The 24,906-nt window shown below is 44.1% G+C and overlaps 1 long non-coding RNA gene across 1 annotated transcript in view; it reads left to right on the top strand.

Annotated features, from left to right (window-relative positions):
• Positions 1 to 635: 635 nt before the first annotated feature.
• The window catches only part of LOC142047356 (uncharacterized), an 87,767-nt gene continuing 63,496 nt past the window's right edge, over positions 636 to 24,906 (top strand). Inside the window, exon 1 of the long non-coding RNA XR_012656601.1 lies at positions 636 to 854. This is a non-coding gene — a long non-coding RNA (uncharacterized LOC142047356). The remainder of the gene's footprint in view (positions 855 to 24,906) is intronic.

Below are 24,906 nucleotides of genomic sequence, written 5' to 3'. Positions count from 1 at the left end.
TGTGCACAGGTTTTTTATTTGTCTTCTGCAAGTCTCTCATTTATTTTTCCCAGGTCATGTTTATCATTCTCATGGTCCATTTCCTTTGAAAGCAGCTGTCTGTTGTAGTGGGTTAAAATACACTACAGCAGTGTTTTGAAGCCTTGTTTTCTCCCCTAGATAGCTTGCCCTGCAATTTTCATCTTTCTGAGCCTCCAACTATGTCTAACCTATCAGTGCTCCTGTTAGAACTCAAAGCTGTGTGCCATAGCAGGCAGCATCCATCAGGAACTACACGGAGGCATGCCTGGGCTTTTGGGTCATGGTGAAATTAGTTGGGAAAGCAAAATTAGCAATCATCTTAAAAATAAGAAACCAGACCTGATCACTGTATTCAAAATGAATGTAAGGCGACTGTTGGTGTCTTACTAAAACTTAGTGGTGGGGGATTGGTTGGCCATTTCCCAGTACCAAAAGGAAGGGAGAATGGCTGTTGGGAAATCAAGATCCTGAGACTGACAGTTCCCAGGGCCAATGGGGAGAGGCCAACGCTCCAGATCAGCCTGATTGACAAGGCAAGCAGGCCAATGAGGGAGTCGGGAGTGTGGGGTCCTATCCTCTGTGTGAGCTGGAGCTGCCTGGCCAGAGGGCTGAGCTAAGGAGAGAGCAGAGCCAGCCAGAGAAGCAGTCCAGGGGCCAGCGCCGTGCTGGGAGCAGAGCCAGAGGCAGGGGAGCAAAGCCGTCCTGAAAGCAGAGCCAGAGGCAGAGGAGCAGAGCCGTGCTGGGAGCAAAGCCACAGCAGCAGGTTGAGGGGCCAGAAGAGCAACCCAGGGAGCTGTGCTGGAGGCAGAGCAGCAGCAGTGATGGAGCTGGAGGTGAGGCAGGAAGTGGAGCTGGAGCAGTCTGGAGCTGGGTGCCATGAGCAGCTGGGGAGAGAAGAGGGACCTGGGCAGAGGGACCAGTGCAGGGAGACCCCAAGAGTTCTTGCAGGGTGGACTTGGAGGGGGATAATAATCCTGATGGGAGAGGGGGCAATGCTGGGAGGAAGGGTCCTGCCACCTGAAGCCTGAGGGTGTGTGGCCACTGCCAGAGCAAGTGACTGATCTGCTACACCCCTGTAGTACAGCCAGGGCCTGAGGAGGAGGCCTGGCACATGTAGGGAACAGACTGAACTTCCCTTACGTTCCAGAGACGCAGGTTGTGATGTCCCCATGCCACAGAGAGGGGCTACATGTTTTCCTTTAACCTTTCCCATTTTTCTCTTATTTTTTCAAATTAGTTGTAGTTTAATAAATTGTATTTGCTTTGAACTGTATGTAATGATCAGTGAGTCAGGGAAGCATCCAGAGCAGAGAGAGTACCCTGGAGTGGGACCACCCTAGCCTCTGTCCTAAGTGACCACAACCAGGGCCAGCTTTAGGCTGATTTGCCCGATTCCCTGGAATTGGACCCTGCGCCGGAACCTTTTTAATTTTTACTTGCCTGGCGGCGCTCCGGAGGGTCTTTGGCAGCATTTCAGCATTGGGCCCTTCAGTTGCTCCAGGTCTTTGGCGGCATTTTGGCAGCGGGTCCTTGAGTGCTGCCGAAGACCTGGAGCACTGCTGGGTGAGTACAAATCGGGCCCTGCACTTGCTAAAGTCGGCCCTGACCACAAGAAGTTTGGAGGTTGAGTGCCAGGAATCTTGTCTATCTTGCCAGCCTTGTCAGGGTTACAAGGATTCTGCCACATAGGAGAGTGGAAGGGGAGCCATCAAGGTCAAGCAGGCCTCTGGGTAAAGGAAATGGGAGCGAGGACTCAGATCCTTTCACTAGCCAATTCCACTGGAGTAGTGTATAAGCTGGGAAAGTTCCCCACAATAGCGGGACTATTCCCCCGCTTACATGGATTCTCCCAAGAACATAAGATCCATGGCTAAAATTCTTTGTTACAAGGGTATTTATATATATATATGCAACTCAAGGCAGCTTGCACAAGTGGCCATCAAGTGTGGCATATACCAAGGTGATGCACTGTCCCCGCTGCTGTTCTGCATAGGCTTAAACCCCCTCAGCAGAAATCCACAAGACTGGTCGGTACAGGTTCAGGAGTGGAACTACATCAGCCACCTCCTCTACATGGATGACAATCAAGCTGTATGCTAAGAATGAACGGGACATCGACTCGCTAATCCACCTGACGCGTATCTACAGTGAGGATATTGGATGTCATTCGGACTGGAGAAGTGTGGCGATGTAGTGAAGAGAGGAAGGTAGTCAAGACATGATGGGTGGACTACCAGCGGGCCACATAGCAGACATCAGACCAGCTACAATACCTTGGCGTCCCACAGTCACATGGAAACCACGATGAGGAGGCAAGGAAGACAGAGCACATCCAGTATCATACCGAAGATTAAGAACGGTCCTGAAGAGCCAGCTCAGTGGGAAGAACACAAGATCCACGCCATCAAACAGATATGCCCTGCCGGTCATCAGATACCCTGCCGGTATAGTTGAGCTGGCCAAAGGAGAACATGGAGGCTGCCGATGTGAAAACCCGGAAGCTCTCACAATGCATGAGGTTTCCACCCCAAGTCCAACACCAGAGACTGTTATACCACGCCAGGAAAGAAGGCGGGCGGGGCTTGGTGAGCATCAAGCCACTGTTCCTGGACGAAACCCGGAACATCAGGATACATCAGTAAAGATGGCCGCCAAAGATGAGCTGCTGAAGAGATGCCTAGAGCGCAGCAGACATGGGAGGAAGACCAAGCAGAAGAAGTGCCATGGCAAGACAAGACCTTCATGGGATGTACCATCGACAGATAGCTGAGTGGCTGACATTGGAAATCCTACAGTGGCTAAGGGCTGCTGAAAGACAGCACTGAGTCACTATTCATAGCAGCAACAGGACAGCCACTGAGCACCAGATCCATGAAGCAGGGTCTACCACACTAGAGAGGACCCAAGGTGCAGACTGTGCAGAGAGGCTCAAAGAGACAGTCCATATAGTGGCAGGGGTAAGATGCAGCAGGGTGTAAGATGCAGGCAGGACAGCATACACTGAACGGACACAACCAAGTGGTGCATTGTGTACAGGACATTGCACAGCGTATGGGCTAGACCCTCCCAAGACCAGATGGAGATTCCACACGAGGTGTGAGATAAGCAGGGCTAAGATTCTGTGGGCTTCCAGATCCGGACGGACAGGACGTCTGGCATCAACCAGACATCGTGGTAATAGACAAGACCAGAAGACAGCGGTGGTGATAGAATGAGTGCAATGACAGCAACATCAGGAAGAAGGATATGAGAAGCATGGGATAGTACCAGGGTGAAAGAAGGAACTAGAAGAGAATGTGGAAAGTGAAGGCCAAAGTGTCCCAGTGGTTGGTAGAGCACTCGGGCTGTGACTCCTAAGCTGGGTGAGTGCTCCAACAGAACCAGAACAACATCAGAGCTCTCTGTCAGAAGAGTGCAGGCTAGAACAGCTAAGATGATTCAAACCTCAAACTCCCAGGCCTCTGGTAAGACCGGTTGAGGAAAGCACATACCACCATAGGGGTAGAAGAGATTTTTTTTTTTATAAAAAAACCAAAATAAACCCAAACCCTTAAGTATTATTGATTTCAGTGGCATTTGCTAGACTTTTCTCCCAGTATTACAAGATCAGAAGCTGACTGTTTCTCATAGCTAATTACAAAATTCTGGAATGCTAGGAATTAAATTGTTCACTACAACTTTTCTAATACACCTGGTCTTAGTAGCTTCTCCTTCTGGATCAGTTTCCAGTTTTTTTTTTTTTTTTTTTTGAATATATATGGTTATTACTTTAGGATCCAGCATGTTTTACTTCATATTCATTTCTTTTGCACACATCAGCCCACTCACATATTAGATCCAAATCTTTTTCATTTTTGCTTGTTGCTTGATTAAGCAGTGAGACACGACACGCTGCATGTTGTGACAGATACTGACAGGCCTCGGATGCATTGTGAGGCATGAGGAGCAGCCAGGTTCCTCCAAAAGCCCAGAAGTACAGACACTCATCATGGTGTCTGAATGTGATTGTAACATGTTTATGTATTGGAGAATATTTTCTTTTGGTGTATGGCAAAAACAACCCCTTTTTTTTTTTTTTTTTTTTTAAGGAGGTAAATCCTTTTTGAATTCGGGGAGGAGTCAGTAAAATGCTTTGAATCATGATATTAACTATAGTTGTCTCGACTTTCAATATAACTGATATTAAGCAAGTCATGCCTTGCTTATTCTTCTATTCATTTCTTATGTCTATAAAGCTTAGTGGCATTTTTATCTGCAGCATTTTCTTGCTCTTCTGACCCAGTTATTGTGTACAGCAGTTGTTCTTAACCAGGGGTTAGGGTTGCCAGGGGCCAGTTTTCGACTGGAACGCCTGGTCAAAAAGGGACCTGGTGGCTCTGGTCAGCACTGCTGACCGGGCGGTTAAAAGTCCAGTTGGTGCGTGGCTGGCAGGGTCCCTACCTGGCTCTGTGCAGCTCCCTGTAAGCGGCGACATGTCCCTCGTCTCATATGTGGAGGGACAGCCATGAGGGCTTCATGTACTGCCCCAACCCAGCGCTAAGCATGTGCGCCACAGCTCCCATTGGCCAAGAACCGCAGCCAATGGGAGCTGTGGGGGTGGCACCTACGGGCAGAGGCAGCGTGCAGAGCTGCCTGGCTACACCTCTGCCTAGGAACCGAGGGACATGTTGCTGCTTCTGGGGAGCCGCCCAAGGTGAGCGCCGCCTGGAGCCTGCACCCCAAGACCCCTCCTACACCCCAACCCCCTGCCCCAACTCTGAGCCCCTCCTGCACTCAAACTCCTTCCTGGAACCTGCACCCCAAACCTCCTCCTGTGCCCCTGCCCCAGCTCAGAACCCCCTTCCATACTCCAAACCCCTTGGCCCCAGCCTGGAGCCCCATCCTACACCCCAACCCCCTCATCCCTGGCCCACCCCAGAGCACGCTTCCTCAGCCCGGAGCCCCCTCCCACACTCTGAACCCCTCAGCCCCAGCCCAGAGCCCCCTTCTGCACCCCAAGCCCCTCATCTCCAGCCCCACCTTAGAGCCCACACCCCCAGATGACACCCTCACCCCCTCCCATACCTGTACCCCAGCCAGGTGAAAATGTGTGAGTGACAGTGGGGGAGAGCAAGCTACAGAGGGACGAGGGATGGAGTGAGTGGGGAGTGGAGCCTCAGAGAAGAGGTGGGCCAGGGCTTTGGGGAAGGTGCAGGACAAGGGTTTTCAGTTTTGTGCAATTAGAAAGTGGGCAACCCTATCACAGTATGTATACCTCTGAGGGTACACTGAGGTCTTCTGGGGGTACCTCAACTCCTCTAGATATTTGCTCAGTTTTACAACAATCTACATAAAAAACACTAGCAAAGTCAGTACAAACTAAAATTTCATACAGACAACGACTGGCTTATACTGCTCTATATACTATGCACTGAAATGTAAGTATGATACTTGTATTTCAATTGATTTATTTTATAATTATATGGTAAAATGAGAAACTAAGCAATTTTTCCATAATACTGTGCTGTGACACTTGTATTTTTATGTCTGATTTTTTGTAAGCAAGTAGTTTTTAAGCGAGGTGAAACTTGGGGGTACGCAAGACAAATCAGACTCCTGAAAAGGGTACAGTAATCTGGAAAGGTTGAGTGCCACTGGTGTACCGTGGTGGCCTCTGGGGAAAAAAATGCTAGTTTAACCTCAGATAACTAGAGACAGGTAACTCAAAGTTTCATGTGCCATGTGCTGGGAAATAACATGAGTATTCCATGTTCCTGAAACCAAATGGGCTCTTTATTAAGAGAATATTTACAGAGATGGTGCAGTTGCCATTCTAACCCGAGGCACAAAGCCTGGCTTCCTGGTGCCTCGTCCAAACTCTTCTTTTTCTTTTGCAACCTGTGCTTCTCCCTCCTAGTTCCATGCAGGTTGCTACACTCAGGGCTTGTCTACACTTGCAGCAGGGCAACTGCATCTCTGCGGCTTTGAGAAGATGCTACCTCTGCTGATGGGAGAGCTTCCCTGACGCGTCCCCAGGTTCGGCCGATCGTGGCTCCCACTGGCCTGCTCCCTTGGCCCATGCCACTTCCAGCAGCTCCCATTGGCCTAGAGCAATGAACCACGGCCACTGGGAGCTGCGATCGGCCAAACCTGTGGACACGCCAAGTAAGCAAACCAGTCCAGCCCACCAGGGGCTTTCCCTGCACAAATGGCGGAACAAGTTTGGGAACCACTGATCTAAGGGCATCAGAATTTTGTGGCATGTGATATAGGTATGGTCATTCAGGTCCTATATGGCTTAGGCCAGTTTCATTTATTCTATAGTTATCTGGATTTTGTGAATCCTTTCCATAGGAATTTTACCGTGTGCATTATGCTGACCAAACTGAGCTCTGCACATGGACAAAGGCTTAGTACACCAGACATGATAGTGGGCAACTCTCTGAACTAAATGAAAGTATTTGCCTGACACTACAAGAAAACTGAAGTCAATTCTGTGCTCGTATGAGCCCGTGTATGACTCTCACTAGCTATATAGGACCTCATCCAGGTACATTACGGAAAGAATTTGTCCCCAGATAAACTCCATTGTCTTGCTTAGAACATACAGTAATAGATTTTAAGGTCAGAAGGGACCATTCTGATTGTTTTGTCTGACCTCCTGCATAAGACAGGCCATACACTTTCTCTTAGTATTTCTTGCATTGAACTGAACAACTTGCATCTAAAAGCTGTTCAATCTCAATTTAAAGATTTGAAAGAGTGGAGAATTTACCACATCCCTTTGGTAATCTGTTCCCATGAAGTGCCTGGAAATTAATGCAAACCTATGTATGCACATAACTGCTATGAAGGGATTGAGATGATCTGTTGCAAACATAGCACAAAAAAATTTATACTAACTGCACTCCTCTCAGAAGTGTACCATAATGTTGTACCTATCTTATTGGCTTTCATGACAGTATTTTAGATGGCTCTCCTTAACCATGTGAAGATTTTGGGACACGCATTCCTGTAACCTTCCATGTGCATTTTTGGGGGAAATCAAAAATATTTGAAGGGAATTACGTGTTTGGGGGATTAGGAATGATGTGCTACATCATTCCAGAAGAGAATCTTGCACAACAGATGGCAAAACTTGTGCTAAGTGCTGATAGAAAAAGCTGCAAACCATACTATACGTCTTTTAATTAAAATAAAAGATTAGATCAACAAAGAATTACAATAGGTGGTTAAATCCTAGGGCCAAAGAGCACTTGCTTTGTTCTCATTTTCTGAGGTGTGAAAATAGACTTTTTACAGGGCAAACAAGGAATCCTGAATACATGGTATTAAAATTCTAGCAGCAAATTAAGTGTTAGTGAGCACTTCATGATTGGCATATGCAACTTAACACTTTCAAAGGGATAAAAAGTAGATATAGAAACATTGGATTCAGGAATTCATGTGAAATATGTCTGACTACATTGTGGATTTTTACTAGATATGAAACGAAGAATTTTTTTTAGGGGGAGGGGAGTAAAACTCAGAATTTAAGAGACCTTTGATATTCTTTCTTGTACCATTAGAGGGTACAAATGTGCTTGTAATCTAGTAGTTAAAGGCAGAGTCGTGGTCTCTAGGTTCTCTTACCAGTTCTGCCATTGACTGCTGTTTGATTTTTGGGTTTAATCCTGTATTTGTGCCTCAGTTTCCTCATTTGTAAAGTGGGTATAAAATAATTGCTTATCTCGCAGAGATATTGTGAAGGAAACTTAATATTTGTAAGCACTCTGAAACATTCACACATTCCTGTGCTGGAGAAGGCTTCTGGGAGGTTCTGCCACCAAATTAAGGGAGACCTAGGGATATTTCCCTTCTTCTGATGGAGCTTCCCCTTGTCCAGTCTGCATACTGCTAAATCATAACTGCTAGAGATTATCACTGGTCCCTTCTGGCCACTTCTGAAGACTGAGGCCTACATTTTCAAAAAAGCTAGTGATTTTTGGATTCTTCAATTTTTGGATGCCCAACTTGAGACACCCAAAAGGGGCCTCTCTTTCAGAGCTTGGGCGCTCAGCACTTTCTGAAAATCAGGCCCTCTACTGTGTCTCGGGATAGGCACTCCAAATCGCTAGGCACTTTTGGAAGCTGAGGCCCAAATGTTTTGCACTTGAACTGGATCGCGTTGCACCAAATGGCTGGTGTTTTTAAAAAATATCCTTGGAAGGAATGGTCCCTGTCACCACTTTAGATTTACACTACAGGATATTAACTTCCCTTTGCCAAATACACTGTAAATTATACAGCTGAAGCACTTTGCCATTAGGGTGACCAGACAGAAAGTGTGAAAAATTGGGTGAGGGGGTAGGATGCAATAGGTGCCTATATAAGAAAAAGCTCAGAATATTGGGACTCGCTAGGTAAATAGGGTTGACCAGATGTCCCGATTTGCCATACACCTAATACACTCAGTGGATGAAGTCAATTCCAACATTCTCATTCACTTCAGTGGGGCCATGATTTCACCCCAAATATTTGTCAGGAACAAAGAAGCATTTCCAGCCAATGCACTTGATCCTAAGTTGCCAAGTGGTGCTGTTTCTCCTCTTGTGCATATGAGAGAGAAGTTTTGCTCAAACAAAAAAAGAAATGACTAGAGCTTCCACTCCTCCTTCTCTCCTGTCTGTGACCACAGGGACCTCCAGTACAAAGGATTTATCCCAGGCCAAGGGGGAAAACACTGGGGCAGAACCTTGTTAAAATAGTGACAGACCATCACTAGCATTATGTAAGGTCAAAATATAACATTTATCTAGCAATTTATTTTTTGTTTCCACAACCATCCTAATTATAAAGGAGTAAAGCCGGCTTTCTGTTTGCTAGTGAATTAATATCAATATGAAACATTTGATGTAAAAAGGTAGGTGGGAGCCAAAAAAGTAACTCTGGGCAAGGTATAAAAAATAAAGGTCTAGTTCTGGATCCATGTCTCTTTCGTGCTATGAATAAGTGCACTGTCAGCAAGTCATAGGCATATAGAAAATAGGGGGGAAATCATGTAACTATGAGAGAGATTAATGATCGGAGTCCAAAATACCTTTGTCCGAGGGTGTGTTTGTGCATCTCTTAATGTTCATATTTGGTTGTTTGTTAGTTTCAGTGATATACAAGCAGATGGCCAAACCTGCATGCATTTCTTTGCTGATATTCCCAACTCCCTCCATTATAGTCAGTGACACATATACAGAGTGAATATATGTAGCTAATCTTCAGTGTATGTGCCTCCTAGAATAAGGGCATGGAGCTGCCAACAATTACTACTGGGACTTATTTTAGTAAGTGCTATTTATGGTAGAACTTGTAGGACCCTGCCCTAAAGGCATTTCTAACATTACATAATTACTTTGGAATAATTACCACTCATTCCAGTGATGTTTGACTTTCAATATTTGTGAAAAATTGTCTTGTGCATGTTGCTTCTGACTAGAATTGGTGAGGAAATTATTCTTTTCCCCAATGAAAATTATATTTCAATGAGATTGTGACCAACCCCCCAGAATTTTGAAGATGTTTTTCCAAAGCAAACGTTTTTCCAGTTTTTGACCAAAACCTGACAACTTTCAGCATCACTGGATGTATTTTCACCAAACATCTCCCTTTTCCAGCCTCCTCTCTCAACCCCCCATTTAAACAGAAGATATTTGGCCACCTTACTTGTAACTCCTATGGCTCTTTCTGTGTGCAATGCCTTTCGATTTCTAAAGCATCTACCAGGCTGCTACTAGTGAGGCAGAACTGGTGTGGCAAGACACAGAGGTGAGACTCTGCTCTCCCATGTGCTGGATAAAACCAGACAAGATTTAGGTCTGCAGCTAACTCCAATGTATTTCTGTTTTCATACTGTATCCCCATTTCCCTCTACGCTGTTTGCACTTGCATGAAGTTGTTGAAACAGGAACACTATGGAATGTTGTATTTTTGAGGCTTAGTACTGTAATTTTTTTTTCCCTGTGGGGAAAGAGTTGGACCCACGGGCTTCATCCCCACTGGACAGAAATGATGGTCTCCTGGTTAAAACATAGAACTGGCAGTTCGGAGTATGGATTCTTTTCCTGCTGTGTCACATACTTGCTAGATGGCACTATCTACATCTCTAGACTACGTTTCCTCCTCCTTCTCCTCCTGCACTCTCCCACCCTGTGTTTCCTTTTCACTGTACTCCTTTCATCTTTTTCACACACTCACTCCCAAGCCTTTTATAGTGCTATCCCTCATACCTGTACTAGACTTCCATTTCTTGTCTATGCATCTCTTTTCTTCTTCCTTCAAATCCCTCGTATAATAGCCCATATTTTCCCCCAGGAATGCTTCCTACACTCTCCCCTTTCCCAGTAATCTCTCCTTAACCATCTGTGTCCTGCATTATGGCTTGGCACCTTGTCTATAATAATACATTGGTCCAGTTGACAAATAAGTTCTTGCTGTACTTTTTGGAGACCACAGCAGTCCTTTTAGCTACCAGCTGGTCCTCTGCATGTCAGATTATTGCAGAGAGGGCTCTGTCCTGGGTGGTCTGAGTAGGAAATCAGTAGGAGTTGAGGATGCTCAGAACTTGGCAGGATTTAGCCTCTGTAGAGGCAGCCATGGTGGCTTGAGCAATGTCAGGAGATCTCATTCTGACTCACTGGCTGTGATAATATGCTGAGTGTGCAGGCTCTGGGTCTCGAAAAGTGCATTGGGGGAGAAAGGAGGGAAGGACAGCAGCAGTGTTGTACGTAAGTGTCAGCTGGAGTTAAATGACTCCAGTAGCTTCAAGCTCCAAGTGTGGTGGTGTTTTTAATACAATGGTTATGCTGTATTTGTAACTCTTCGCAAACTGGATGGTGCAGAAGGGGGACAGATGCTACTCTACTGTCCCCAAAATGTCTGCCTTGGGGCTTTGGAGTTTGCTTAAAATTATTTTTTTCCTACTTTGCCTTGATCTGTGTTACACAGAGGAAGAGGCTGCCTGACTAATAAACTTTGGACAAGCCTTCTTACTTCTGAAAGACAATTTATGAGAATTGATGCTAACATTTTCCTAGTTCTTGGTAAACCTCTTGCTTTTTGTGCTGTATCTAAGCTGTAACTGTCAGTGTTGATTGATTTAAGTGACTAATAACATTTCAGTTATTTATTATTGCCTTCACTACCTTAAAAAGATGAGACACCCACCACAACTCAAAAACATCTACAAAATTTTACAAACCTTATCTGGGTGCCTTGTCTGTGTCTGTGCTACTGGATGTCGAATGCACATTGGAGTGGGATGAAGGCAAAAAGTCAAGGTTAACCTTGCCAGTGTCAAATATTTCAGAAGCATCCATTGAAGCTACTACCACTCTTGATTACAACTAATAAAGATACCCCGGCAAGACAAGGAAGTTCATTTTCAGGGTTGCCCGATTCAGTGAATCGAGCCAGTTGTATTGCTGTTCTAAAGGCAAAGAGCCAGACCAGTGGTCTGAAAGTGCGCTATTTCCCAAACTCACATTAATCTTCAGTTTTGAATTTTAGATCAAATACCTGAACACACACGTTGTTGCCACTTTGACCTGAGTGGTTAGTCAATATTTGGGCCCTTTCAGGGCTGTTTCTGTTAGGTATAGTCTTGGTGTAATCTTTTTTTTTTTTTTTTTTTTTTTTTTATTTAAAAAAAAAGTACAGAAAATCCCATTTCCCTAGACTCAGGAGAAACTGCCTGCTATTTGTTTCTATGCACAGAAATCCCCAGGTCTGCCATTCCAGTGAGCTTTGTGCCCAAGAATCTGTTTGAGTCATGCTCACCCCACTTCCTGCCTCCAACACAGAAGCTGTGATATTGGCTACAGACTGAGTGGGCAATCAGAAGACTCCTGCTAATTTACCTGAATTAGCTCTGCTCAGCTGGGCTATAAGGCAGTGGTTCCAAACTGGGGTTTGTGAACCCCTGAGGGGTTCATACAATGTTACAGGGGATTCACCAGAAAAATTTCCTTAATGGCGGCCAGAGGACCCCGGGCATGGGAGGCAGCAGGTGTGACCCAGTTGCAGAGCAGACAGCCCGAGCCCTGTGGAGCACTGAGTGGGCAGCCCGAGCCCCAGTCAGCAGAGGCGCTGGCAGCCAGAGCCCCAGCAGATGGTGGGGGCCTGCAACCCGAGCCCCACGGAGTGTGGAGCCGGCAGCCCAGACCCCAGCCAGCAGGGGCCAGCTGCCTGAGCCCCATCATGGGCAGGGAGGCAGCTGGGACCCCAGGCACGCAGGTGGCAACTTCGACTCCTGTCTTTCGCAGATGGGAAGTTGAGTGACATGAGGGGCAGAGTGAGCAGGGGCCACACTGTACGTGGGGGGTGGTCCAGGCTAATTTGTCCCTCGCAGGGCACCTGGCCCTGGTAGAAGAAAAGGTATTTGCATGCCAAACCAGCCAGAACCAGGTAGTAGTCACTGTAGGAGCGTTCAGGTACCTCAGTAATTCGATACTAAGTCATTTTCTCTAGAGTGCTGTTTTGCTTCAGTGAGAGGTGAGTGAATGTTAGCATCACACTGAGGAGATTTAAACTTAAATTCCTGAAAATATTCATTTTTAGGAGGGCGTTCACGAGATTTCACATTTTAGTGAAGGGTTCACAGGTTGTTGAAGTTTGGGAACCACTGCTATAAGGCTTAGTGCCTTGGGCAGTAGCCTCCGCTGTCTTCAGCTCTCTCACTACATAAATTGCTCCTTCCGTTGAGCGTGAAAGAGAGCTTGGCACACCTATTAACTTTAGAGGTCACTTTTTGTCTTTGGATCCAAGACCACTTTGATGGCAGCCATTAGCACCTTTCAGCGTAACAGTGTGAATATCAGCCTTCGTGCACAGCGTTGCTATTCTAACCTATTCCATTTTTAATAGAGAAGAGGTGGGAGGTAAACATCCCCAAACTATGGGAAAACTCAGATCCAGAAGTGAAACTTTCAGTGTATATATTATTTATTGGTAGAATTTTTCTATGGAGCTTATCACTATAGCACCCAAACACATCCGAAGAAGGGAAGCATTATTATTCCCATTTTGTAGATGGGAAAGCAGAGAGTGATAGTTTGCCTCTGGTCACATAGGATGCCTGGCAGCTCTGGAAACAGAACCCAGCTCTCATGATTCCCAGTCCAGTGCCTTTACCACATGACCATCTTTTCTCTCTCTAATGGACTAACTTGAAACGTCAGTTCTGAATTACCCACTTTTTCTCAATAGCAGGTTAGCCCAAAATTCTGAATTTGACGAGTCTTGTGTTTTGGGAAATCTGCAACCAAATCTGAATTTCGTGGTTTGAGCCCTAGCTCTAATCTGTAATAACAGATCTGAAAATGCGAACAGGTACAGGATGCAAATACAAGCTCTGAAGTTGGAGCTGCTCAGGACTTTTACTCGGTAAGAGTGTTCATAATATAGCAGCTTGTAAAAGTGTATCTAAGCAAAAGGTCAGTAGTAGAATTGGTACAAAATGTAGTGCCTCTTCATAACCCAGTAATGCATTGTGTAAATTTAGATGCCCGATTCTGTTCTCAGTGCTATCAACAGGATTTTTGCCATTGACTGCAGGACAGGGGACAGAGTCAGACCCTAGACTGGAACTAAATATTCAACAGGAGAACAAAATCTAAGAGCTAATTTAAATTAAATCTTATTTAATACCAGGTTCAATTTTATTGTAATAATTAAAAAAGTCTCTTTGCTATAATCTGGTACAATGTTAATTAAGAAATAAATACCAAAACTAGTTGTGATGCCAAGCTACTCTGGCTTACAGCTGTTGTGCTTTACATTGCTGCAATGTTGCTTGAAGGGCTTTCATTTAATCGACATATGTAACTTTCCTGTGGGATACATAAGAAAAAAACTGATTTCAGGGCAATGGGCCAGGAGGGCGGACAAAGGAGCAGGCATGCTGAATTGATGCTCCATGATCTATGGATGAGAGCCAGGATTTCTCACTGAACCTTGAGCTCCCAGTAACTACAAATCCACATCTCCTTGCCCCTTCTATGTTGCTATTAAACCCTCCTGGAAGGAGAATGCAGTGCCATTTCCTCACAGTTAACCACGTGAAGATGGTGGAGAATACCCCCAATATACACACTTTCTGCACTATTTGAGTAGAGCTGACCAAACCCCCCAATTTTTATCCCACCTGAAATGATGAGATTTTAAATTTGGCTTTATCCCAAATGGAGATGCAAAGTTAAAGTCTCTGAATGTTTTGCAAAACTATATTCTGAAATATTTCACTTGGATTTTTGTTACTCTATGTAATTTATTATAAAATTTTCTTTGTTCTATTATATAAAAGCAAACATTTTGATTTTCTGTTTGAAAATCTTTGATATTGAAATATTCCTGTGAAACATTTTCAATTCTGTCAAATCAGCGTTTTCCAATTGAAAACTATTCTGCTGGAAAGTTTTCAGCCAGCTCAGGTGACAATAGATACCTAAGCAATTTGGGCTTTAGCAGAAGTAGTTTGCAGGTAACATTTTAAAAGGTCCCTTCGTGATTTAGGGAGCTCAAGTCTCATTGAAAGTCAGTGGGACTTAGGCACCTCAGAGCCTAAGTCATTTTGAAAAATTGACTCCACATTCATTTGTATGATACTTCTGGAGATGTTTTCTCTGCTAGGAAACACAAGAGGGACAACCCAATCCTGCTATCCCTGTCACAATCCATTATATCATCCAAGCAGAACATTAAGAAGTAGAGGACCTATAGGTATTTCTAACCCTCTGTATTCAGCCTTTCTCCCACTATCTAATTATTACTTGAGGATTCAAGCAATATATTTTGCTTGATATTAGATGACTGATTCATTTGGATTTGGACAGATACACTCTACACATTTACTTTTTGCTTTGGGTCTAGTTCTAATGCAGATGAACGGGGAAGGGGGGAACATTGCGACTGTGTTAATAGAAAACACACAAACTGTCAAACCTGTGTAAAAAACCAAACAAAAATTGTCAAGTTTTTTTGGTGTATAGTGCCCCCTCTCTACTACAGGTACATTAATTGCACTATCACTGAATTTTTCCAAAGACACACCTCTCTCTTTCCTAACAGGCACACACATCTTGGTCAGTTTCAGCATCATCTGGTGGTGAGAGTGACTAAGGTAAATTAATTCCAGTACCTATTACAGTTAACCTTAATAGACCTCATCTGGAATACTGTGTGCAATTCTGGTCTCCCATGTTTTAGAAAGGTGAATTGAAATTGGAAAGGTGCAGAGAAGAGCTAGTAGGATGCTCAGAGGAATGGTACACCTACCTTACAAGAGGAGACTCAGAGTTTGGCTTCTTTAGCCTAACCAAAAGAAGACTGAAAAGAGAGATGATTGCTTTCTCTAAACACATCGAAGGGATAAACACCAGGGAGGAAGAGAAGTTAAAATTTAAGTTAAGTGCCAATGCTGGCACAAGAACAAATGGCTATAAACTGGCCATCAACAAGTTTAGGCTTGAAATTAGACACAGATTTCTAACCATCAGAGGAGTGAAGTTCTAGAATAGTCTTCTAAGAGGTTTTTTGCCCCCCTCTAATCCCAACTTGTTTTAAGACTGAATTTGATAAGTGTATGGAGGGGATGGGATGATGAAGTTGCCTACAATGGCCTATTATTGATCCTCCTCTGCTGTTAGCAAATACCTCCAATGGCTGGTGATGGGAGACTAGTAATTCAGATCCCTCCTCGTCTACAGAGATTTCTTTCCCGGGTGTCTGGATGGTGGGCCTTGCCTACATGCTGAGGGTCAGGAAGGAATTTTCCCCCCAGATCAGAATGGCAGAGACCTTGGGTGCGGGGTTGTTTCACCTTCCTCTGCAGCATGGGGCTCAGGTCACTTGCTGGTTTGAACTAGAGTAAATGGTGGGTTCTCTGTAATGTGAAGTCTTTAAATTAAGATTTGAGGACTTCAGTAACTCAGCTGGAAGTTATGAGCCTGTTAGAGGAGTATGGATGGGTAACTGGATGGGGTTCTGTGGCCTGTGACATGCAGAACGTCAGACTAGATGATCATGATGGACCCCTCTGGCTGTTGAGGCTTTTAACTATGTCTTAGGTAGCACCTGATCAGACTTTTTTTCTGCAGAGAATGTCAATGAATACAAAAAAGGTTTAGATTTTTGGCAAAAATCAAAAACAAAATATTTCCATCAAAGCCAGAAATATTTTGATTCAGAAATTATTCTGCCTATTGGGAGTTGTAATTTAGGTGCTTCGTGCTTCATGTTCCTATTTTCCTCTCTAAGTCGTACTCTTTGGGTAGACTATATCTCCCATAATGCACTATGATCGCTTCTTGTTGAGCCACGAACATTATGGGGGATAGAACTCTGGCGGGCAAGGCCTGCCCATAAAGAAGAATGAGAACAGGAGATGCCCATACTATAACTCCCCTGAGGCTCTGTGGTGCCATTTCTGAAATGAAATATTTGGGGGGCTGGCTGGAAACTAAAAAGTTTTCAGGTTTTCTGGTTTTTCAACTAAAAGTCAAAGTTTTCTGAAGGGGGGGGGGAATCACAACCAACCAACTCCAAATACATCTAATCAAAAACCCAATTTTTCTTTGAGAGAGAGATTCAACAAAAATTTTGAGCAGCCCTAGCTTTAGGTACTATGGTGATAATTTAACACTTATTTGGTGCTTATCTGAGCACTCCAACTGACATTCAAAGAGGCATTTGGCAGCTACAATGGGTGCCTGTGTATCATGGGGCTACAGTTAGCAAGTACAGTATATAAGTGGGGTTAGGAGAAGGGGAAACACAGCTCTCACATCTCTTAATAAAGTCCATTTCTCTTCCTAGCTTGGAAAAGCAGCACTTCCTTTTCCACCTTGGCTAGTATGGGGAGAGTTTACCCACTCTGTATACCCACTGGCAGAACTTGGAAGCCAAATTTGGATGCCTACATTTGACATGCAGGGCCAGAGTCTGTTTGTAAGGCTACTAAGTACTTTGGCTGCCAGGTACTCCATATCCAGCTCTGACTCTCCTCCCTTATTACTCTTAGGAGACAGCTATAATATTGGGAATAAGCAAGTCATTGTTTAGCACTTGAGTAGTCAAATCCTTCATTGCTGAACTACTGTGACATTGGGGCATGCTCAGCCTCTGTTTGAGCCCAGTCCCTACAGCTTTAGAACAGCTGGTGCTCTGAATGTTCTTTTACTGATGTTCTTTCTGCCTTCAGAGCCAAAGACTTTGTGACACCTGATGTAACTAAGGTCCACAGGAAAACATAAACCACAGTACTATCGAGGGGGAGAGGGAGAGAATTCCAGCCAGTATTGGGAAGGTGGACTGGGGGCAGGAGAGAAGAGATAGCAGAGACCTCTTCACCCCTAGCACAACCAGGGCCTGCGCTTTCATTTAGGTGACTTAGGCAGTCGCCTAGGGTGCCAGCATTATGGGGGAGGTGGCATTTTGCCGGGGGGGCTGCAGGCGGCTCCGGTGGAGCTGCTGCAGTTGTACCTGCGGACGGTCCGCTGGTCCCGCGGCTCCGGTGGACCTGCTGCAGGCATTTCTGCGGACGGCCCGCTGGTCCCACGGCCCCGGTGGACCTGCCGCAGGCATGCCTGTGGCAGCTCCACCGGAGCCTCGAGACCCGCGCGCAGGGCGGCGAAATGGCCCGGTGCCTAGGGCACCAGAAACCCTGGCGCCGGTCCTGAGCACAACCACACAGGAAGAGGGCATGCTATGGAATTAGAACTCTCTTGGCATTAGGCTGTGGTGTCCAGTAACTCTGCTGGCAGTTTGGCTAGGCCCAAAGTATCCCTGCATGTGGGCTTCTAGGGCAATGCATCCTATTTTCATGGCTCCCTAAGCCAGCCTGCTAGGGTAGATGGCCTCCTGAGTCCTCCACTCAGCCACTAGAAGTCTGCTCCCCAAATGAGTATGCCCCATGTTCAAAGGGGCAGAATTTTGGCCTATGAAGAAAAGAAAAATGAGTGTATCTGAGGAGAGAGAGAGAGACTCTGTCCCATGCAATAACCCTACAACTGCAATCAAAAGAGGCACTCAAGCTAGTGGTCTCCTTGATATATTGCGGGGGGTGGGGGGGTGCTGCTGGCATGGTGTTCTACTTTCCACTCTGGAATATGTTTTATTTGCCTATCCCCACCACCACCAAAATGTCCTGGCTTGGTCCAAAATAGCCCAGCTGTGTTGACTTTCAAGTCATTGTGCAAAGCCCACCTGTTTTTCTGAGCAGTTAAGAAGAGTATGATTTCTAAAGGGGGAGAGTCTGAGGCCCTGGGTTGCTTGCTGATAATTTGGTTGCAGCTGCATTCTGTAGAGGGTGAGGCTGCCTGGGGTTTGGCTGATGCTGTGCGTGTGTTTTTAAATAATGGCAGTGTGCCCAGAGCTTTTGGATGGGCACCTCTTTGTTGTTGTAGAAATCCAAAGAAATAAATAGCAAATAAATAACTATAACATGTAATCTCTAGTTGTTACTTCTGTTTATGGCTGATTAATCTTTATGTATGAACTTTATTCCATAACTATGGTAATTTACAGTCCATTCAAGCAAATCTGTAATGGCAGTCCTTGGGTATGAATCAATAAGTTGTTTAAGCAGTGAGCGTGCCAACAGATATGCATCTCCACATATTAGAGGCACTCTGCCTTGCTTACACAACCTTTCTGACATAGCTGGAAGCATCTAATGCTTCTGGAAACGGACACAACTAAGAAAAACCGAGGGTGAGCTTCTTGAAGTCAGTGCTCAAATTGTGGGCAAGTGTTGCTGGTGGTCATAGACCCCCACTTACCACTGCTGATGGTGGTGAGTACTAGTAGACGGAGAAGCAGGGAGAAAGAGGTGCAACAATTGAGAGAGTTGGATCGTACCATCGGTTTGTTTCCCCAGTCTGGATACTGCTTTGAACTGCATGCCTAAACACATCTGCATCCACCACGTTGCTCAAAATAGGAATTAATGAATGTACAGTACTCCCTGAATATTAAGGCTTCAATGAAAAGTGAAAAAGAAAAAACATGACAAAGTAAAGAATAACTCAACAGAGGGATAAATCCTCCTAAAGCAGATAGCCAGGAGTATCATTTGCTGTGTGACAAGGGGAATAGTGCCCTCAACTTTGGTTCCCCCCACCCCTTTTCATAGGTTAACATTCTCTTCTACTTATTTGTGGTTTCCCCCTCCCCCATCTTTGCAGGATTATAATATAATGTTCTCTATGCTTACACTTTGACCTCTGCCCCATTTTTTTTTTTTAAAAAGACACCCCGCATGTAGCCCTGTTCATTTCAGTGAGGCTGCTTCCAGGAATACAGCAAGACAGATCTGGCCCAGGCATCTGAGAGGGGTGCCTTTTTCAACTTTCCATTTCCTCTTTCTTTGAACAGTTTTCAAGTCTCTGAGCTTGGACAGAGAAACTAGACTAGTTAATTTTGCTGTTAACAGTTATTTAAATGTCCACTCTCTGCCTTTATACATGAGGCCCCGAAGGAATGGGTTGCAAACATGAAAGAAGAATGGGGAGTTGTTCTTTTGCGGGGGGAAAGGGGTGTTAAACCCTGTTTCCATTGGAATTACCTTCTTTCTTCTCATGCTCAATAAATACATAAATTTAAAATAAAACCCCACAGCCCTCCTCCCCCACCCTTCTCCTGGACGTAAGTTCTGTGGTAGTTTTATTTTTACAAAGCTTAAATATTAAGCCACGTGTGACCTGATAGTCTCCTTATATGTTACCAGTGTTTAGGATGAGACCAAAGGCCTGATCCTCCAAACGTGTGCACATTTACTCACGAGTGTAAGAGTCTGCCGAATCAGTGTAGCGACTGGAATGATGCTGCTTTTCTAGAAATTATCTCTAAGATCTAACCCTAGCAATGGTATCATAACTTCTCCACTTCAAAAGAGAAAATGCAGAGGGGGAAGTACTGCAAAGATGAACAGACTGTGATTGTGCAGGGTGCTGCCCCACTTTTGAGGGTAATGCTGATCTCATGGAAATAAAACCTTTACAACACTGCTCATCAGACAGTCTTTTTTATTCACATATTTAAAAATGTGAGGGACAAATTCTACCCCAGGGATGCTCGTGCAGTTTGGCTTGATGGCTAGAGCATGAGAGTGAAAATGAGGAAACCTGGGTTCTAATCCTGACTGTGCTACTGGCTTGCTTGGGTCATCGCCTTGTTTCTCAGGAGATAACTAGATGGACAAAGTCACAATTTACATCAATGCAGTTTACTCCTATTTCCTGGTTTTTCAGCCTGGAGGTTGTGAACAGATGCCAGGCACTGTGACCATCATGACTTACCAGATATAATGGGTGGGACCACAACCATTGATCTGAACACCCCCATGCACTGGGCAATTCACGTTTGAATTTGGATTTTAGCTTTCCATGTAGACAGAAAGGATGGTCTAGCGGATAGAACACTGGACTGGACTTGAGAGCCGGGTTCAGGTGCTAGCTCAGCCACACCTTGGGCAAATCACTTAATCTACCCTATATCTCAATTCGCCATCAGTGAAATAGGGGCAGCACTTCCCTGCTTTGCAAGGGTGTTGTGAGGAAAAAATCCTGTAATGGCTGCGAGGTGTTTAATGCTACAGTGATGACAGCCCTATAAGTACTTAATAATCATGTTTATTACTGTAATGCTAGAGGCCCACCAAGATTGGGCTCCATTGTGAGAAGCACTGTACAAATATATATGGATGTCACATATTTGTATAATGAGAGTAAACAATCAGTGACTCCCTCTTCCCCAGCACACATACATACACACCTCCCCCTGGTCCGCAGACTGGAGCTTCAGCTCATTTCTTGGTAGCTAATTTTTATGGCCCAGTTAATTTTTATTCTTGAAAATAAGGGTTCACAATAGAAACCCAAACAGACCTGTGATCTAGTGCTAATAAGCTCACACTATTCCACTGCAGGAAGGTTGCCAATGCAAACCTTTCTGCCTATTAAAGTCTCTCTTGTCATTTTATTGTTGGCATAACTTCAGATTGAACAGAAAATCCTCCAGTAGGTGGAGGACTCCCTTACTTGTTTGCTTCCGTTTCTGGTGTGGCTTTTTCATTAGCGGGCTGTCAAAGCCTAACCTTAACACCTCTGTTTACCAGTGGAGACAGGAAATCACAAGGATCAAAGTCTGAATGACTGTACTGAAAATGGGAGGGGAGAAAAATCTTAGTCTGCACGGTGTCTTTAACTGGATGTATGCAGTATTTCATGATTAACCATGTCTGGGGCCATTAGATACCAAATGAATGTAGTGATGATCGCCACCACTCAGAAGTGCAGAAAGATCTAGGCATAGTCCCTGCTCCAAAGAGCAGACTGTCTAAAATTAGACATGATGGACCAACTGAGGGTAACAAAGAATACAGATGTGGGGTGAGGAAGGAGGAGTGTCGAAGTCATAAGATCCCATGATTACTGATTGTGGTATGAACAAACCCTAATGGCTCCATTAAGGTTAACTTTCCTTTTAATAGCAAGTTAATTCACTCCACGTCCAAGTGGGCTACAGTTAGAGAGAGAGTTCTTCAGTGCTGTCTGAAGAGGACACGGATTTCTCTGGAGGGTTTCCAGCCTAATATGCATGATGCAAAAGCTTTATTACTGACTGATCAGGAATCCCCATGCATGTCCTATACTCGAATAAAATACTTACCGTATTTATTTTATGATGTTATCCTTACCTGTGACTGCTTGGGGCTGGCAAAGCTCAATCTGGGGGAAATTTTGAATTTAAATAACATCTAGAACACAGGGTCCAATTCTTCCAATGGGAGCAAGCCTGAGCCTCGGTTTAGAGGATGCAGTTCCCCTGAAATCAGGGCAGCTGCATATACCTGCACCAGGACTGAATTCAGCCCATAGACTTTTTACTACATATTTTCCCTGAGGGTGTTGTGAGGATAAAAAGATTAAAGATCTGAGGTGACCAATGCTAGGATGATGGAGGCCATACAAGTACCTGAGTACTTTTAGGAGTACAATAAAACAGGTGTTACTTGCCAATGAGCTAACCCTTAGAAGTCAGAGGAGTCAGAGACTATAGAGCTTGGGTCATTATAGGCTTTCTCTATCATTTAAGTCCTTTGGGGTTAGCAAAATTGGGAATACCAGGATTGACAACCACCAGCTGCCACCAATGTTTTAAGCATTGTGTTGGTTAGTCTTGCTCTCCACAGGATTAGATGGCATCAGCTGCAATTAGAGGAGCACTAGCCCCTCAAAGGGTATATTTTTTTATTAATATGTGAGCTATGGGCTTGTCTGATGCAGATTTACACTGATTTAATTTAAGGTGAGATTTATTTTTTTTAAACAGACTAAGTTGGACTGGTTCAAAAGACATTCCCTTATTTTGGTTTAAACCAGGCTTATTTAAGTTTGACACAAATTGACTAGGAACAGCTTTAATCTAAACTGAAATAAGTGTCTACAGAGGGCTTTAAATAAACTGGCTTATTTAAACTGGAGCAAGTATATGTGTAGACAAAGCCTAAATCCATGTATTGATAGCATATTAGATTGAGTTACTGTAGGTTCTGTCCTATAGAGTATTCTCCATAATGTTCAGATACGTATTTTTAAAGTACTATATGAAGCTTGAGATGCAGTAAATTTGGGTGAACGTTAAACAGTAGTACCTGTAGCTGAGGATGGAGGCTAAAACTGAAGCCGAGTCCTCTGTCTATAGGGTGCCTGCTCTCCAATTCACTGCCTATTCTGTGCAGTGTTATGGTTAATAAGGCCACTGCCTTGGAAGCCTGCCTGTTTTTAAAATAGCTGCAGCTTTTATTTCTTATATTCTGGAAACTGAAAAAAGCCGGCAGCATTCAGATCTCTAGATACTGTGTGGTGGGTGCCCTGTAAAATGTATACTGTAGACAGATACTATAGTACGCCACTATATTTTCACTCCTTAGAATTCTGTTAATTCCTAAACTGAGATTTGCCAGCTGTACTTGTTTTTAATGTATATATAGTATTGTGTGTGTGTATATAGTCTATTTATTTGTGCATGTTGTATCTATATTACTGTATGACATACAGCACAATCCATGCGTAGTAGATGTGATGACTACAAAGTGGAAACACAAACATTCCCTGTTCCAAACACATTCAACACCCATGAGCATTTGGGTACTTTATTAGCGCTCTGGAAAAAGAGGGCTCATGGTGGAGAGTGGTCAAGGGCCAAGAAATGACAGGTATTGCACCCACACAAGTCTTAAAATAGGTGTTCAGAGACCCCAAAAGCTGTGGTAGCTTTCCCTGAAGTTAAACAAATATCCCAAACTCTTCTAGTTGTAAGTTCAGTTGTAGATGTCCAACTCCAGGGCTTGATTACAAAATAATCAATCAATCAATTAAAGAGAATGCAAACAAAATTGTTGTGCAAGACCTTGAGCAAGGCTCTGATTTTTTTAACGTATTCTTGCTCACACCAATCCTCTACTCCCACACGCAAACAGGCAGAGGCACAAACACACACCCACGCATCCGCCTACGCACACAGCCATGCACTCACCCACACACATGGCTGTCACGTTTGTTCCACTTCTTGCATGAAGCAGCCCTGAAGGTGAGAAATGACTGAATATCAGGAGCACACATGTATCAGATATAACCGTGTTCAGAGTATAGATAGTATTTGTCTTTATAGCTGTTATCAGTTGAACACTTACAGAAATTTTGGAATAAACAGGAATATTTTAACTTCACTTCGACTACTTAAGATTACCCCATTAAAAACCAACAGTAATAGGAATGAAAAAGGAAATTGGGCAATTTCTAGATGCTTTTACAATGCATTTATATTCCAGTAAAATACTGAAAAGAGTTTAAGATCTGCACTGAGGAAATGTTCACTCTCAAGCTCTGATTATTCCACTAGATTCTTATAATTCTATTGAAAAGCTGAAGAAGGATCATTCTGCTTTTTGACAGGAGGTTGTGCCTCATCTTCCGTGCTATGGAGATGCATCCAATGCTCTGAAAATATTTGAGGTAGATTTTGTATTGCCACAGAAAATCTTTTTTTTTTTTAATCCCTTAATATGCAGATCCTGCATAAACTACTACATAAGCGACTGAGTGCTTTTAGCTGTAGATTTCAAAGGACCTTATCCAACTCCCACTGGAAGTAGTGGAAAGGCTTCCACTGGTTTAACTGGAAGTTGGATTGAGCCCAGTTATATTCTTCAGGCAAGCAAACCATACAACTCCTTTTGATTTTATTAGGTCTGCCTAATGGGATCAGGCCCAATGAATGTGAGATAAAGGTAACCTAATAGAAAATGCAGCCTGTAGTAATTTTCCATTCCCATCCCCACTCTCCATCCTCCCAAACAAGTAAGAAAATAGGAAGATGGGACTGTTTGTTACAAAAATATGTACTTTTCTCAACAGAATATCTAGTGCCGCGTTATCCTCACCATGATCATGAACTGAAAACTTATAGTGATGATTACTCCTCTAATCTGTCTTAGAGGTTACTAACGTGACTGTCCAAGTAGCATCTAGATGCCAAGGTAATCCTTGCCTCTGTTTTTCAGTGTAAAGATTGGTCACTACAAAGATAGGCAGCAATGGAATGAGTTTCTGTAGATTAACCAAAGGCAAATTATATGATGGAAATTCATGTCTCACTACTACAAGATGTTTAAAATAATAATCAGCCCACTCCACCCAGACAGAATCTTTGCCATTACGTACAGTGAAATTCCCTACCATGCAGAAACAACCTTGCTTTTTAAGGGCTAGTGTCTCTGCAGCTAACAATATTGCCCCTTTCATGTGCTGGGAATAAGACTTAAAATAAGCTATGTGAGATCAAATGTAACATTTTTTGAACTGGTGGCATTGTTTA

Source organism: Chelonoidis abingdonii, chromosome 10, assembly GCF_003597395.2.
Source record: "Chelonoidis abingdonii isolate Lonesome George chromosome 10, CheloAbing_2.0, whole genome shotgun sequence".
Classification (NCBI taxonomy): Eukaryota; Metazoa; Chordata; order Testudines; family Testudinidae; genus Chelonoidis; species Chelonoidis abingdonii.
Note: the sequence above shows the minus strand (reverse complement) of the source record. Positions and strands in the feature narration are given on the sequence as shown.